Source organism: Mobula hypostoma, chromosome 13, assembly GCF_963921235.1.
Source record: "Mobula hypostoma chromosome 13, sMobHyp1.1, whole genome shotgun sequence".
NCBI classification, from domain to species: Eukaryota; Metazoa; Chordata; class Chondrichthyes; order Myliobatiformes; family Myliobatidae; genus Mobula; species Mobula hypostoma.
In genome coordinates, this window is record NC_086109.1 from 14,252,990 (window position 1) to 14,268,372 (window position 15,383).

The window sequence follows — 15,383 nt, forward strand, 5'->3', positions numbered from 1 at the left end:
CGCTTTTCCCCCCAGAGTCAAAATGGCTAGTAAGAGAGTGCATAAATTTAAGGTGATTGGAGGAAAATGTAGAGGGGATGTCAGAGTTGCTTAGTGGTGGGTTCGTGGAATGCCCAGTCAGAGGTGGTGGTAAAGGCAGATACATCAGGAACATTTAAGAGACCCTTAGGTGTGCATATGAATGAAAGAAAAATAGAGGGTTATGTAGGATGGAAAAGTTAAGGTTGATCTTGAAGTAGGTTAAGAGGTTGGCACAACATGACAAGTACCTGGGGGTGCACCTGGATGACAGACTTGAGTGGAGCACCAACTCAGAGGCTGTGTGTATGAAGGGCTGGACTTGCCGCTGCTTCCTGAGGAGACTGAGGTCCTCTGGAGTAGGCAGGCCTCTCCTTCACATGTTCTACCAGTACAATCTTCAATGCGGTGGTGTGCTGGGACAATGGCATCAATGGCATCAAAACTGATTAGAAAGGCTGGCTCTGTGATAGGAGTCAAACTGGACACACTGGAGGCTGTGGCAGAACAAAGGATCCCACGGAAAATCCTGGCAATTCTGGACAATATTTCTCACCCTTTGCATGCTTGCTTGGCTGAACAGAGGAGCACTTTTAGTAACAGACTAGGACAAAGGTGCTGCTCCAAAGAGCGCTATATTAGGTCATTCTTACCCTTGGACTTTGGGTTCTATCATGAGTCAACCTATAGCAGGGGAAGTGATGACCCGCTTCCTGTTAGACTGTTTGCAGTAACTTTCTACCTCTCTTCTAATATTTATATCCGTGACACTGTAATTTCCCAGGGGATCAATAAAGTATCTATCTATCTATCTATGACAAGTCAAATGGCCTGTATTCTTCTATGTTCTGTTTTATTTGTTATATATGATCTAATTTGTTATATATGACCATGCTTTCGGTCAGCTGTCATATTATCTTCTTTGTGTTTTATAACCTTCTGAATTATTTTGTTTCATTATGTTAAATACGGAAAGACTTTTGTTGCTGTGCTCTGACATTCTCAGACTATGCTGCACATTTCTTGCATTCTTTCACTCTATTCACAGGCCAAGTTTGTCACTGCAGCTTCACAATGAAACCTTCAACTCAGCTATGGTGATATCACCGCTTTTCACCATTGCCATGCCATTGTGTTCCATCTATCACACTATATCCCATCAGTTCGCGAACGTATCACAGTTACTAGGCCATAATGGAACTGAACTTAGTCAGCTCCTTCATGGGCACTAGCCTCCGTAGTATCCAGGACATCTTCAAGGAGCGATGCCTCAAAAAGGCGACTTCTATTATTAAGGACCCCCATCACCCAGGACATGCCCTCTTCTCATTACTACCATCAGGGGGGAGGTACAGGAGGTACGATTCCCTTCTACCATCCGATTTCTGAATGAACCCATGAACTCTACCTCACACCTTTATTATTTTTGCACTAGCTGCTTAATTTAACTATTTAACATATATACTTACTGCAATCCATGGTCATTTCTCTATTATTATGTATTGTATAGTGCTGCTGACACAAGGACAACAAACTTCATGACATATGTCAGTGATATTAAATCCAATTCTGATACTAATAATAGATTCCTAGAATAGAACCTGACGCTCAACATAGCCCAAAAGACATTGATTTGGTCCCATGTTTAAATGTCGAGGAATCTCATCAGACGATGGAATCTGGACCCACAAACAATCTGCTGGGGGAATTCAGCATCTGTGAGAGAAAGTAACTGTCGATTTTTCAAGCCAAAATCCTGCAACAAGATGTAAATAAATATTGGATTCACTTGGGCAGCCTGGTCTCACTCTATCAGAGATATTCTCTTGGTCCTACTCTCCCCTCTCCCACCACCGTTACCAATCAGAACTGACTTGATCTTTCTTTTTCCCAGTTCTAATGAAAAATCTTCAACCCCAAATGTCATCACTTCTTCTTAATTCATTGTAGCTGCCCGACCTGCTGAGTGTTTGCAGCAGTCTCAGTTCTATTTTGGTACATACACCCAGTCACCATTTTATCAGGTACATCCTGTACCTAATAAAGTGGCCTCTGAGTGTAAGTTCATGATCTTGTGCTGCTGCAGCCATTCCACTTCTAGATTCGATGTGTTGTGTGCTCAGAGATGCTCTTCTACACACCACTGTTGTCACGTGCCATTATTTGAGTTACTGTCACCTTCCTGTCAGCTTGAACCAATCAGGCATTTTCACCATTAGAACAGCCACTCACTGGATTTTTGTTTGTAGTTTGCAGCATTCTTTGTGTAAGGGGTTTCTTTTTTATATGTCACTGCGTAGTCTAATTAAAATGGCTTCTTTGTTATGTTATAATTGAAAAGGCTTCTTTGTTATGTTAACTGCTGAGAAAGTCCTCCCGCTAGCAGTTTGTTTGATCACGTTACTGATAAGAAGATGTTACGAACCAATTGGGATAGTAGTTAAGCTTTTGGTGTGTCTGTAAGATATTGTATGCGCAGGGTTTTGGGGCAGAAGGCGGGAGAGAGAGAGACAGAGGATGGACCAGGTGCTGTGAGTCCGCTAACGTGGTTGGACCCTGAGCGGGGCGTTCGGCGAGGAGAGGAGACGGAGATAGACTCGTGTGGAGCGTCTGCTCGACCACCGTTGTTGGTCCCAGGCAGCCGGTCGAGGTGGTCCGAGGGGTCGCAGGGTGAAGAAGAAGGGTCCTGAGCTCCAACTGTTTGTGCACGAAGAGATTGAACTTTGATAAGTGTGGCACCTTTTATTTTCCTTTTATATTTTATTCTCTATTAATTATATAGTTTCAGTAATATCTATAAACTGTAAATCATTTAATCGTATCTGGTGTATTGTCTGTTATTTGGGTGGGGTGGGGTACATCACACAGCATCCACATAAACTGATTACCCAGTTTGGCGGGGCCGAGGGCTGTTTCCCTAGACGACAGTGAGCCGAGCGACCCTGAGGCTGGCCGGGGGGCTACATTTGTAAACACTAGAGACTGTTCAGTGTGAAAATCCCAGGAGATCAGCAGCTGCTGAGATACTCAAACCACCCATCTTCAACAACCATTCCATGGTCAAAGTCACTTAGATCAAATTTCTTCCCCATTCTGATGTTGAACCTCTTGACTGTGTCTGCATGCTTTTATGCATTGAGTCGCTGCCACATGATTGGCTGATTAGACATTTGCATTAATAAGCAGGAGTATAGGTGTACAGGTGTACATAATAAAAGTGACCACTGAGTGTGGTTGAGTTTAAGAGCACAGAAAGACACCATCCATTCAACAGGTCCGTGTCCATACGGTCCGAACACTTTCACTCACCTTATCTGCTTCACGTGATAATCAAAGTTTCCGTTAGTGCGTGAAATATTAAACAACATTTGGAAATAGCTTGCAGTTGTTATAACAGATCAAATTCAAAGGTTACACCATATTATCATCTTGTGCACATGGTTAAATACTTTTGACAGGAAATGCCACATAGTTACTCTCCTCCCCTTCAGCTTTGAATGCCATCCATTTGAAAATGGGGGCTGGAAAGACTGAAAGATGTCAGCTGACAGGATGTGATGGTGACTGACCTTTATATTGTTATTGTGTTAGCAAAATTACTCAACTGTTTGCTTCCAGCTGGCTGTAGCCAACAATTATCAAGCTCAATAAGAGTGATGGACTTTACTCTAAGTATATACAATATGTCACCATTCGTACTGTTTGAGATTCTCGGTAGTTTGAACTTAGAATATAGTCGAACAATGCAGTAAAGGAACAGGCCTATAATATCCGTGCCCACCTTGATACCAATACAAACTAATCCCATTTTCTTGCACATGTTCCACATCCCTCCATTCCCTGCTGTTCCCTGATGCTTGTCTAAACTCATAGAAAAATAGAGGGCTATGTGGTAGAGAAATTCTAGACAGTTTCTAGAGTAGGTTACATGGTCAGCACAACATTGGGGGCCGAAGGGCCTGTAATGTGCTGTAGATTTCTATGTTTCCAAGCTTCATCAGTAAAGTGCGGTGGGGTAAGGGGGGAGGAAGGAGATTGTGCATAAGGAGTAAGAATTAATGATTTAGTGGCATAATGCAGCTTCTGTTGAGTTTGTTGATATGCTTACCGACAGAACCGCTCGACGACAGACACCGTAGCATCTGTCATGCATCTGGCCCTGACACACCTAAAAAATAAGGACACTTTAGTTAGAGTACAAAGTAAATGGCAGGATACTTGGCAGTGTGGAGGAGCAGAGGGATCTGGGGGTACATGTCCACAGATCCCTGAAAGTAGCCTCACAGGTAGATAGGGTAATTAAGAAAGTTTATGGGGTGTTAGCTTTCAGAAGTCGAGGGATAGAGTTTAAGAGTCGTCATGTAATGTTGCAGCTCTATAAAACTCTGGTTAGGCCACACTTCGAGTATTGTGTCCAGTTCTGGTCGCCTCACTATAGGAAGGATGTGGAAGCACTGGAAAGAGTACAGAGGAGATTTATCAGGATGCTGCCTGGTTTAGAGAATATGGATTATGATTAGAGACTAAGGGAGCTAGGGCTTTACTCTTTGGAGAGAAGGAGGATGAGAGGAGACATGATAGAGGTATACAAGATATTAAGAGGAATAGATAGAGTGGACAGCCAGCGCCTCTTCCCCAGGGCACCACTGTTCAATACAAGAGGACATGGCTTTAAGGTAAGGGGTGGGAAGTTTAAGGGGGATATTAGAGGAAGGTTTTTTACTCAGAGAGTGGTTGGTGCTTGGAATGCACTGCCTGAGTCAGTGGTGGACGCAGATACACTAGTGAAGTTTAAGAGACTACTAGACAGGTATATGGAGGAATTTAAGGCAGGAGGATTATATGGGAGGCAGAGTTTAAGGGTCGGCACAACATTGTGGGCCGAAGGGCCTGTACTGTGCTGTACTATTCTATGTTCTAAAGCAGTCTCTGGATTTCAGTTTGGCACTCAACACTATTGTCCCACAGACGTTGGTGAACAAACTGGTGTTGGACTTCCGAATCATCCAGCCTCCGCTAGTCAGGATGCACAAGTGCTCCCCTCTCCCCATCGCCCTCAACGTGGGTATCCGCCAGGGATGTGCGCTGAGCCCACCACTATGTACCTTGTTCACCCTTGACTGCATGGACAAACACCCAAGCAATCGCATCGCCAAGTTCAACGATGACACTACAGTGATAAGGCTCATCACCAACATTGCAAAGGCAGCTTACAGAGAGCAGGTGGAAGAGCTCAAGGCCTGGTGCCAGGCAAATTACCTCTTCCTTAAAGTCAACAAGACCCCGGAGATGGTTATCGACTTCAGGAGAACTTATACCACTTACCTCTCCCTTTATATTGGTGGCAGAGAAGTGGAAACTGCAAGCAGTTTAAAACTCCTGGAAGTGTACATCACGCACAAACTGCTACGGTCCCTGAACACGTTGTACACAGTCAAGAGAGCTGGCCAATGCCTTTGCTTTCTGAGGAGGCTGAAGAGAGCTGGACTTCGCACATCCATGTTCGCATCATTCTACAGAAGCGCAGTAGAGAGCATCCTAACAAGTTGCATCGCCGCTTGGTGCAGAAACTGCACTGTGGTGGATAGGAGGGCTCCACAATATGGAGTAAAAGCTGCATAACACAGCACCAGCACCAGCCTACCTGCCATCAAGGAGATATACACAGAAATGTACCGGATAGGGGGTGGTAACATCATGAAGAATCCCACCCACCCTGCTTATGGATTGTTTGTCCCACTCCCTTCAGGGAGGAAGCTATGTAGCATCCATTCCCCGGACCACCAGACTTAAAAACAGTTACTCTCCCCAAGCAGTAAGGCCAATCAACATCTGCACCCACTAACCCACCCCTCTACACCCCCCACCACCACTCTTTAAAATTTCCTATCAGAGTCACCTTATGTTCAGACTCTCCTGTGCCTAGCATCACTTTATGGACATAAAATCAATCTATGTTTATAAATTATCTTATGTATTTATATTGATCCTGTTTTTTTATTACTGTGGTCTTACTGCATTTTTTTGTGCTGCATTACACCTGCAGTAACAATTATTTCACTCTCCTTACACTTGTGTATGAGAAATTATATTAAATAATTTTGTTTCTTGAATCTTGTTCTCAAGCATGTGAAAGGTCAGTACACATTGCTACAGAAACTCAATCCAAAACACACATGAACAAGCTAAAGAGCTGTGAAGAAACCCTTAACTCCAGACCAGAGATACCAGGCTTGAAATCTGCATGTGCTCAAACACAGGTAGATTTTTGTTTTCCACTTAAACATGCACACAGTGGCCAGTTTGTTAGGTATACCTGTACACTGGCTCATTAATGCAAATATCTAATCAGCTAATCACATGACAGAAACTCAATGCATAAAAATATGTGCAGATACAGTCAAAAAATTCAGTTATAGTTCAGACCAAACATCAGAATGGGGAAGAAACATGATCTAATTGACCTTGACCATGGAATTATTGTTGGTGCCAGGCAAGGTAAAACCGGGAGGGGATCCTCCTTTTCTTTCTTCCATGGTCTTCTGTCCTCTCCTATTAGATTCCCCCTTCTCCAGCCCTGTATCTCTCTCACCAATCAACTTCCCAGCTCTTTTCTTCACCCCTCTCCCCCCTCTCCCCGTTTCACCTTTCACCTTGTGTTTCTCCCTCCCCTCCCCTCACCTTCTAACTCTGACTCCTCATCATTTTTCCTCCAGTCCTGCTGAAGGGTCTCGGTCTGAAACGTCAACTGTACTCTTTTCCATAGATGCTGCCTGGCCTGCTGAGTTCCTCCAGCTTTTTGTGTGTGATCCTAAATCTGAAACTTGAAGGATGAAAACAGGACGAGATGTTCAGAGCCCCAGCACAATGGCAGACAAATTTTTATGAGGTACACATAATGTTCTTAGGGACGCTATTTTCAACAAGCATGCTGTGTACCTATCTGTGATCCACACTTGTGTGAAGTGAGGACAGAATGGATGACAGAAGTGATGACAGAATTCATCATAGAAGTCTAACTTAATTGGGGATGGCTACCTTGATATCTTTATGAAGGACGTTTCTCAATTTCTTGCTGAGATTGGGGTTACCTAATTTGCTCAGTTCTGAATTCCCATTGGGAGTGAATCTCTTAGATCATCTATGATTTCTGATCTTGGAACAGCTGGATGACCTCTTTAGAGCACAGTCCTCAATGCACTGTTTAAGTTGATATGTGTAACTAGGGGTGCCGTGCACAATCCCGATTTGATGGAGACAGCCGTGAAGCACAGAGGAACATCTGGAGAAACTTCTGAAATGCCTGCTTTGCTGCCGCTGCTACTGTGCGATCGAGAATCCCTGGAGATGAAGGCCCCAAATCATCGGCTTTGCCTATCGCCTGTTGCCGGGGCCGGGGTCAAAACGCTCGGCAGAGAAGGTGCTCAGTGCTCGGTGTCGAATAGGTGTTCGGAGGCCCGGAGTTTTTCGGACGGACTTGGAGTCGGACTGTGGTTGGATGCTTCCGGGATGCTGCATCGGCAAGTTGGTGGCTCTGGAGGTTTACTGTCTGCGTGAGATGATGGGATTTCCAAGAGACTCTGAGATTTTTACTGTGCCATGGTCTGTTCTTATCAAATTACGGTATTGCTTTGCACTATTGTAACTATATGTTATAATTATGTGGTTTTTGTTAGTTTTTAAGTCGGTTTGTCAAGTGTTTTCGTGATATCATTCTGGAAAAACATTGTATCATTTCTTAATGCATGCATTACTAAATGACAATAAAAGGGGACTGTGTGTCCTCATAATCATAAATCATAAATAAGTCTTTAACAGTGATGACATGGTCATCTAGTGGGCTGCCGAGTCCTTAATGATGGACAAGTCTACCGACTCAAAGTAGTCTTATAGAACCTCATCTGTTTCCTCAGACCAGCAGATTACAGAATGCCGAACATTACAGCCCAGTGCAGGCCTCTCAGCCCTCAATGTTGTACTGACCTCTGAGACCAGTCTACCCTCCCACACAGCCCTTCATTTTCCTATCATCCATCCGCCAAGATCTTAACATTGTTCTGGTGAATGTTACGATTTTTGGCTCTTCTACACATTGCAAAATGTGTATTGATGCTCCCTTCCTGTCCCAATGTTTCCGCATGGATTGTCTCCTTGTTCTTCATTAATGGAGAAAGAGCAGAGTGGGTGACATGTCAATCAGTCAATTCTTCAGTATGTTGGGCCAGAAGAGCTCAAGATGATGGAACTCCAGCACAAGAGCTAAGAATGGTGGAAGTTCTCAGCAAGGGCAGGCAGCATCACCGGGGAGTGAAGAAGACTCACTGTTTTGGGTCAAGGAACCTTCATTAGAATTGGAAAAGAAAACAGCTGATTTAACATGTAGAGGAGAGGATGGGTAAACTGAATGGGGGTGGGGGGAGAGATACAACTAAAATTATAACCAGCAGTGAGCTGTCAGGTTGGAGACACATCTCTACCAAAGGAGGTGTAAGGCACTCCTTCTCTCTGCTAACCTGCTTATCATCCTTGGTCAAAGTGTAGCTTCTCCTTAGCCCTGCCCGAACAGGGTGACAGGAAGCTATGGGAGCAGGTGGTGGATGGTTTTATGAGGAGCTGGTGCACATCACAAGTCCAGCTATGCAACCGCTGATGCCAGGCAGACAATCTCTGAAGAGTATTGATAACGGCTGGGGTCACCTGTCTTGTAAACACACTGCCCAGAAGGAGGCAATGGCAAATCACTTCTGTAGAAAAATTTGCCAAGAACAATCATGGTCAAAGACCATAATCGCCCATGTTATATGACACAGTATGTAATGAGTGATTGAACTGATCAAATCTGGCATCAACTGCTGGCTTCTTCCCCCTTCCTTTCCAGTCCTTCTGAAGGATCTGGCCTGAAACGTCCACTGTTTATTCCCCTCCATAGAAGCTGCCTGACCTACTGAGTTCCTCCAGCACCTTCTGTGCATTGCTCTGGACTTTCAGCATCTGCAGAATCTGTTGTGTTTGCGATCAACTACTGGAGAGCTCACCCAGTCTATCAAATACAGAATTGAGGAAAGGCAGCGGTCAAACAAAAGTGCCCCATTGTTTTCTTGTGAACACTACTTATGCACGTAATGTCGACGCTGGAATGTGTCGCGATACTTGTGGGCTGCCCACAGCACGTGGTTGTCAACGCAAATGATGCATTTTACTATATGACTCAAAGAAAAGTTCACAAAAATGATTCCAGGATTGAAAGGCTTCTCATATAAAAAGCGTTTGATAGCTCTGGGCCTCATTGAAACCTATTGAATGTTGAAAGGCCTCGAAAGAGTGGATGAGGAGAAGATGTTTCCTATGCTAGGAGAGTCTAATACCAGAGGACACAGTTTCAGAATAGAGGGGTGTCCTTTTAGAATGGAGATTAGATTCTTGATTAGTCAGAACATGAAGAGATACGGAGAGAAGCCTGGAGATTGGAGTTGAGAGGGGAAATGGATCAGCCATGATGAAATGGTGGAGCAGACTCGATGGGCCAAATGGCCTAATTCTGTTCCTATATCTTATGGTTTTATGGTCTTATGGTTTCTCGATGTACACTTGATAAATAAACTTGAATCTTGAAATAGTCCTGTTTGATTATTTAATGCCTCAGGTTAATACTGCATCATGAGCCCTCTGCTGGTGTAAAAACAAATTAATATTAGCCCAGAGAAAGAAGAAACCTCGTCACATGTCAATGGATGCTTGAGTCAAGATCTAAGCTTGACTCAAAGCAATAAACCAATAAACAAACCAATAAACTCTTGGCAATGACTTGAGAGAGAAGGAAACAATTAACATTTAACTAGGCTCCTAAAAAACATTAAGCTCAACAAGTATCAAAATATTCAAAACTATTTTGAAGTAAAGGAAAGCGCTGGTTATTTTTTTGTACTACAGCAGTGTTTTCTTTGGCAGGTGACGGGATTCCACGTTGTTGGTTGAGGGACACCTCCTTGCTCAGGTATTAGATGAACCCCACCCCCCCCTTTGAATCAACAACGTGGGAACTTCTGCATCCTCCCGAGGTGGTGGGGAGCATTTCGGCTGACGTTCCATACATCTGGTAGTGCTAGTGCCTCTCAGTACTGCACCGATGTGTTAACTTGGGATTAGGTGCTTAGCTCTTAATATCATGTTCATAGAGTCATGGAGCACTACAGTACAGAAACAGGCCCTTCGGCCCATCTAATCCTTGCCAAACCATTACTCTGTTCATTCCCATCGACCTGCACCTAGACCATAGTCCTCCATACTCCTACTCTCCATGTACTTGTCCAACTTTCTCTTAAGTATTGAAATCAAACCCGTATCCACCACTTCCATTTGTTCCACTCTCTCAACACCCTCTGACTGAAGAGGTTCCCCCTCATCTTCCCCTTAGATATTTCACCCTTAACACATGACCTCTTGTTCTAGTCTCACCCAACCTCAGTGGAAGAAAAGCTTGCTTGCATTTACCCTATCTATACCCCTCACCATTTTGTTCCTCCTGGCCTTGAGCACGGTAAGAGAATGTTAGAGCAGGAAAGAGAAAGTGATGGACTGAAATAATTGAGGAAGAGAGAGGGGAAAGCAGGGGGGGCAGCACGGGGAATGGAGAGGGAAAGAGGGAGATAGAAAGAGACGGGGAAGGGGGAGAGAGAGAGAAAGAGAAGGAAAGAGAAAGTGAGAGAGAGGAGGAGTTGAGAGAGAATAAGAGAGATGGGACAGAGAGGATAAAGAAAAAGAGACAAGGGAAAGAGAGGACATATAGAGTGAAAGAAAGAGACAACAAAAAAGGCAGTATCATGACCGGGAGAGAAAGATAAAGCAAGAACAAGATAGGAAGAGTGACAAGGAAGATATTCAGACATAGAATAAGTAAGAAAGAGAAGACTGTGAGGAAAAAAATCCAGAGACTGAGAGAATATGCAGCAACACACACAAAACGCTGGAGGAACTCAGCAGGTCAGGCAGCATCTGTGGAAGAGAGTAAACAGTCGATGTTTTGGGCCAAGACCCTTCTCTTGAGAGAATATGGTTTGAATTGACAGGGCATTTCAGTGACTGTGGAACATCCACATCAGTTTAGGAGGTCCTGTCATTTTATAGCCAATCTTTTTTTTTCATGTTTCAGGGCTCTTATTCATTGACAGTTCAAATGATTTGATTCAAAATAACATCCAATTATCTCCATGCAGCAAGAACTCCTGAAATAATTTATCTTTCTCAATATGAGTCGTCAGACAATGAACAAATGTCTACAGGCAATACTGGAAGAAAAGTCAGAGTATACAGCATCCAAGGATGCTGAATGCAAAATTCCAAGCCCAAGGCATGATCTGTGTCCAACAGCATGTTGGGTGACTCCATAGCCTTCTCTTAGAATCAGTTGTCTCGTGTCCAATGCAAGAGGTACAAGAAGGTAGAAGTGGAAACTCAGGAGCTCAGTGGACAGGATTCCATGGTCACTTGGTGTCCCTGACTGCCAGAGAGCAGGGAATCTGTGATATGTTACTCCATTACCTCCACGTGGAAATAATAGTCCAAGTAACACAGTAGGGACAATAGAACTCAAAATATTGTGCTTTTATTTATTTACAAGGACAACACTGGCAGAGCCAACATTTATTCTAACTGGTTGCATCATCATCTAGCATGCACAGGATCAGAAAAAGCTGTAGAGGGTTGTAAACTCAGCCAGCCCCATCACAGGCACTGACCTCCCCAGCATCGAGGACATCTTCAAAAGGCAATGCCTCTAAAAGGCAGCATCCATCATTAGGGACCCCCACCACCAAGGACATACTCGCTTCTCATTGCTACCACCAAGGTGGAGGTACAGAAGCCTGAAGACACACACTCGATGTTTTAGGAATAGTTTCTTCCCACTTGCCATCAGATTTCTAAACAGATTATGAACCAACCACGAACACCATCTCACTATTTTTAATCTATTTTGCAGTACTTATTAACAGCACACACAAAATGCTCAGAAGTCAGGCAGCATCTATGAAAAGGAATGAAGAGTCTGCTTTTCAGGCCAAGACCCTTCGTTAGGACCTTTCACAACATATGTCAGTGATAATAATCCAGATTCCGATTGTCTACTTTAATTACACTTGGGGCTGCTCAGGGTCAATCTCTCCACTGTGACTCTCAAGTTACATATAAATTTGGGTGGGGGGGTGTGAGGGAACGGACTTGTATTCTGATGGTTGAATGAATGGTTGATAGTCCTTTTGCGGAACTTAAAAAATATGTAGCAGGTATTTTAGTTGGACTGCTTTCTGCAGCTTTTGTCATCAAATTGTAGAAAGGACATGGTTTCACTGAAGAGGATGCAGAGGAGAATTACCAGGATGTTGCCTGGTATGGAACACTTCAGATGTGATGGTGATCCAGATAAGCTGGGTCTCTTTTTCTCAGCTTGAGGAAAATCTGACTGAGGTATCTAAGTTCTAAAGGGTAGGTAATTGGATCATTTTCCTGACAACAGTGATGTCTAAAACCAAAATGCAGAGGTTTAAGGTGACAACCAAGAAGGTTAGAAAAGATATAAGGAAAAATATTTTCACCCAGAGAGTAGCTACAAACTAGAGCATGTTGCCTGAGAAGATGGTGAATGCAGGTACTCTCACAACATTTAAAAATTATCTGGATAACCACTTGAATTGCCAAGACATAGAGTACTGTGGACCAAGTGTAAATAATGGGTAGTATAGGTGGGTAATTAATTGTGTGCTGAAGGGCCTGTTTCAAGTCTGTATGACTTTGCGTTGATGACTAACTCAGATAATGTGCCATATGAACATGGGCAATTGTTGTGACATTGTTGAGGGGAACAAAGGGGGTCCTGATGTTGTAGAGACCTTTGTTAACACTCAAACACACACAAAATGCTGGGCAAGTTCAGCAACCAGGCAGCATCTATGGAGAGGAAAAAAGCAGTTGACGTTTTGGGCCGAGACCCTTGAGTCCTGATGAAGGGTTTTGGCTGGAAATATCAACTGTTTATTCTTCTCCATGGATGCAGCCTGACTTGCTGAGTTCATCCAGCATTTTGTGTGTGTTGCTCTGGATTTCCAGCAACTGCAGAATCTCCTGTGTTTAGGTCTTGCTGACACAGAGTACAGTAATTCCAGCAGGCAAGTGAAATGGGAAGATTAGCTCTGGACATTTTTGATGCACTGAAGTAAAGGCTGGTGCACTGCTAATATTTTACAATATGATACCACTTGCTACTGCTATATTAAATAATGTTGATATTATCCAAGATCTTGAATACCCTTTTGATATAATTTCATGATATCTAAGATTAGAAGGAATATGATTGGAAACTTGCTTGAATAAAGTTAAATAATAAGTGATGTATATTTTGATCATCATCATCATCATCATCAGGTGCCATGCCCATTTTGAGCTTTGACTGCCATGGGCAACACACTCCTGTTTCGGGTCAAGTGGATCAATTCATTGGTATTCATTTCCAGTTCTCTGGCTGCTGTCTCCATCATCATTTGTCTTTGTCTTCCTCTTGCTTTCTTCCCTTCAATCTTTCCCATAATTACCGTGCATTCTAACTCCTTTTTCTTAGTCACATGGCCAATGAAGTTATGTCACCTTTTCATGATCTCATACATTATTTCTTTTTTAGTGTTTGCTCTGTTCATGACATCCTCTTTAGATATTTGTTTCATCCGTGATATTTGCATCCTCCTCAAAAACCACATCTCTGCTGCTACAACTTGTTTCCTCATGTTACTAGATATTGTCTAACATTCTGAGCCATATAACATAACTGGACAAGCATGACATTTCAGTACTCTGAGGCAGGTTGTCATGCCTAGTTTAGTACTGGTCAGTATACTCTTCATTCTCATAAATGTGTCTTTTGCCATCCCTATTCTTCTTTTGATGTCCATGTCGCACCTGCCATCTGATGTCACCCAGCTTCCTAAGTAGCAAAAGTTCTGTACTTGTTTTATGTCTTCCCAGTTTATTCTCAGCCTGAAGATAGGATTCTCTATCTTTTTGGATATCACCACACATTCTGTCTTTTTCCAATTGATAGATAGACCCATTTTTGCACTTTCTTCAACAATTCTATCAATTAAGTTTTGTAATTCTTCCTCCGTACTTGTAATTAACACAGTGTCATCTGCATATCTGAAATTATTGATGTTTTCACTGCCAACTTTGATTCCCAAGACGTCTCTTATTTTTTGTAATATTGTTTCATTGTACACAGTAAATAAAACGGGAGAAAACACACCCTTGTCTAACGCCTCTCTTGATTTTCGTAAATTGACTCACTTCTCCATCTATTCTTACAGCAGCAGTTTGTTCCCAGGACAGATTTCTGATGAGGCAGAGGTCTTTTGAATCTAGATCTAGAGTTTTCTGTAATATTTCAAATAACTTATTGTGCTCCACTTTATCAAATGCTTTTGTGTAGTCGATAAAACAAACAAACAAATCTTTCTGCACTTGAATAGCTCATTCTGATAGTATCCTTAACATCAATATTGCGTTTCTTGTACCTTTGTCTTTCACAAAACCCCATTGTTCTTTACCTATTTCAGCTTGTATCTTACTATTAGCTCTTGTCATCAAAATTCTTAGAAGTATTTTGGTGAAATGACTCATTAATCTTATGGTCCTATGTAATTGACATTCTATTGCTCCAAGTTTCTTAGGAAGAGTGATAAATACTGATTTTTTCATCTTTTCTGGTATTAGGAAATATTGTATCATTTCTTAATGCATGCATTACTAAATGACAATAAAAGAGGACTGTGTGTCTTCATAATCTATTATTCCAGTCTCATAAACGTCATTGATTAAAATCAGTAGGTTTTTCAATTCCATAATCTTCAAGGGAAATAATTTGTTCTATTACTAATTCATCAGGACCTGCTGCCTTTCCTTTCTTCAACTTGTTTATCCCATTACGAACTTCAGATTTTATAATACTTGGACCTTCAATGTTTTTCTTAATTTCTGGTTTTTCGCTTCGATCATCTTCAAACAATTCCTGAATATACTCAGTCCATCTGTTCATAATCTCACCTTTTTCCATGATAATGGTACCGTCCTTTGCTTTCAAACATCCACCTGAAGAACAGAGGAGCTTTATACCAGTGATATTCTTGATTTATTGATGTAGCCTTTTTTGGATCAGTAATATGGATTCTTTCTATTTGCTCACATTCCTGGTTTAACTATTCTTCTTTGGCTTTTTGACACAAGCTTTTAACTTTTTTATCTAAGGACTTCTATTCTATAGGATTTGCTTTCTTCTGTCTCCTTTCTTCCATTAGATTTTTGATTTCATCTGTCATCCATTTATT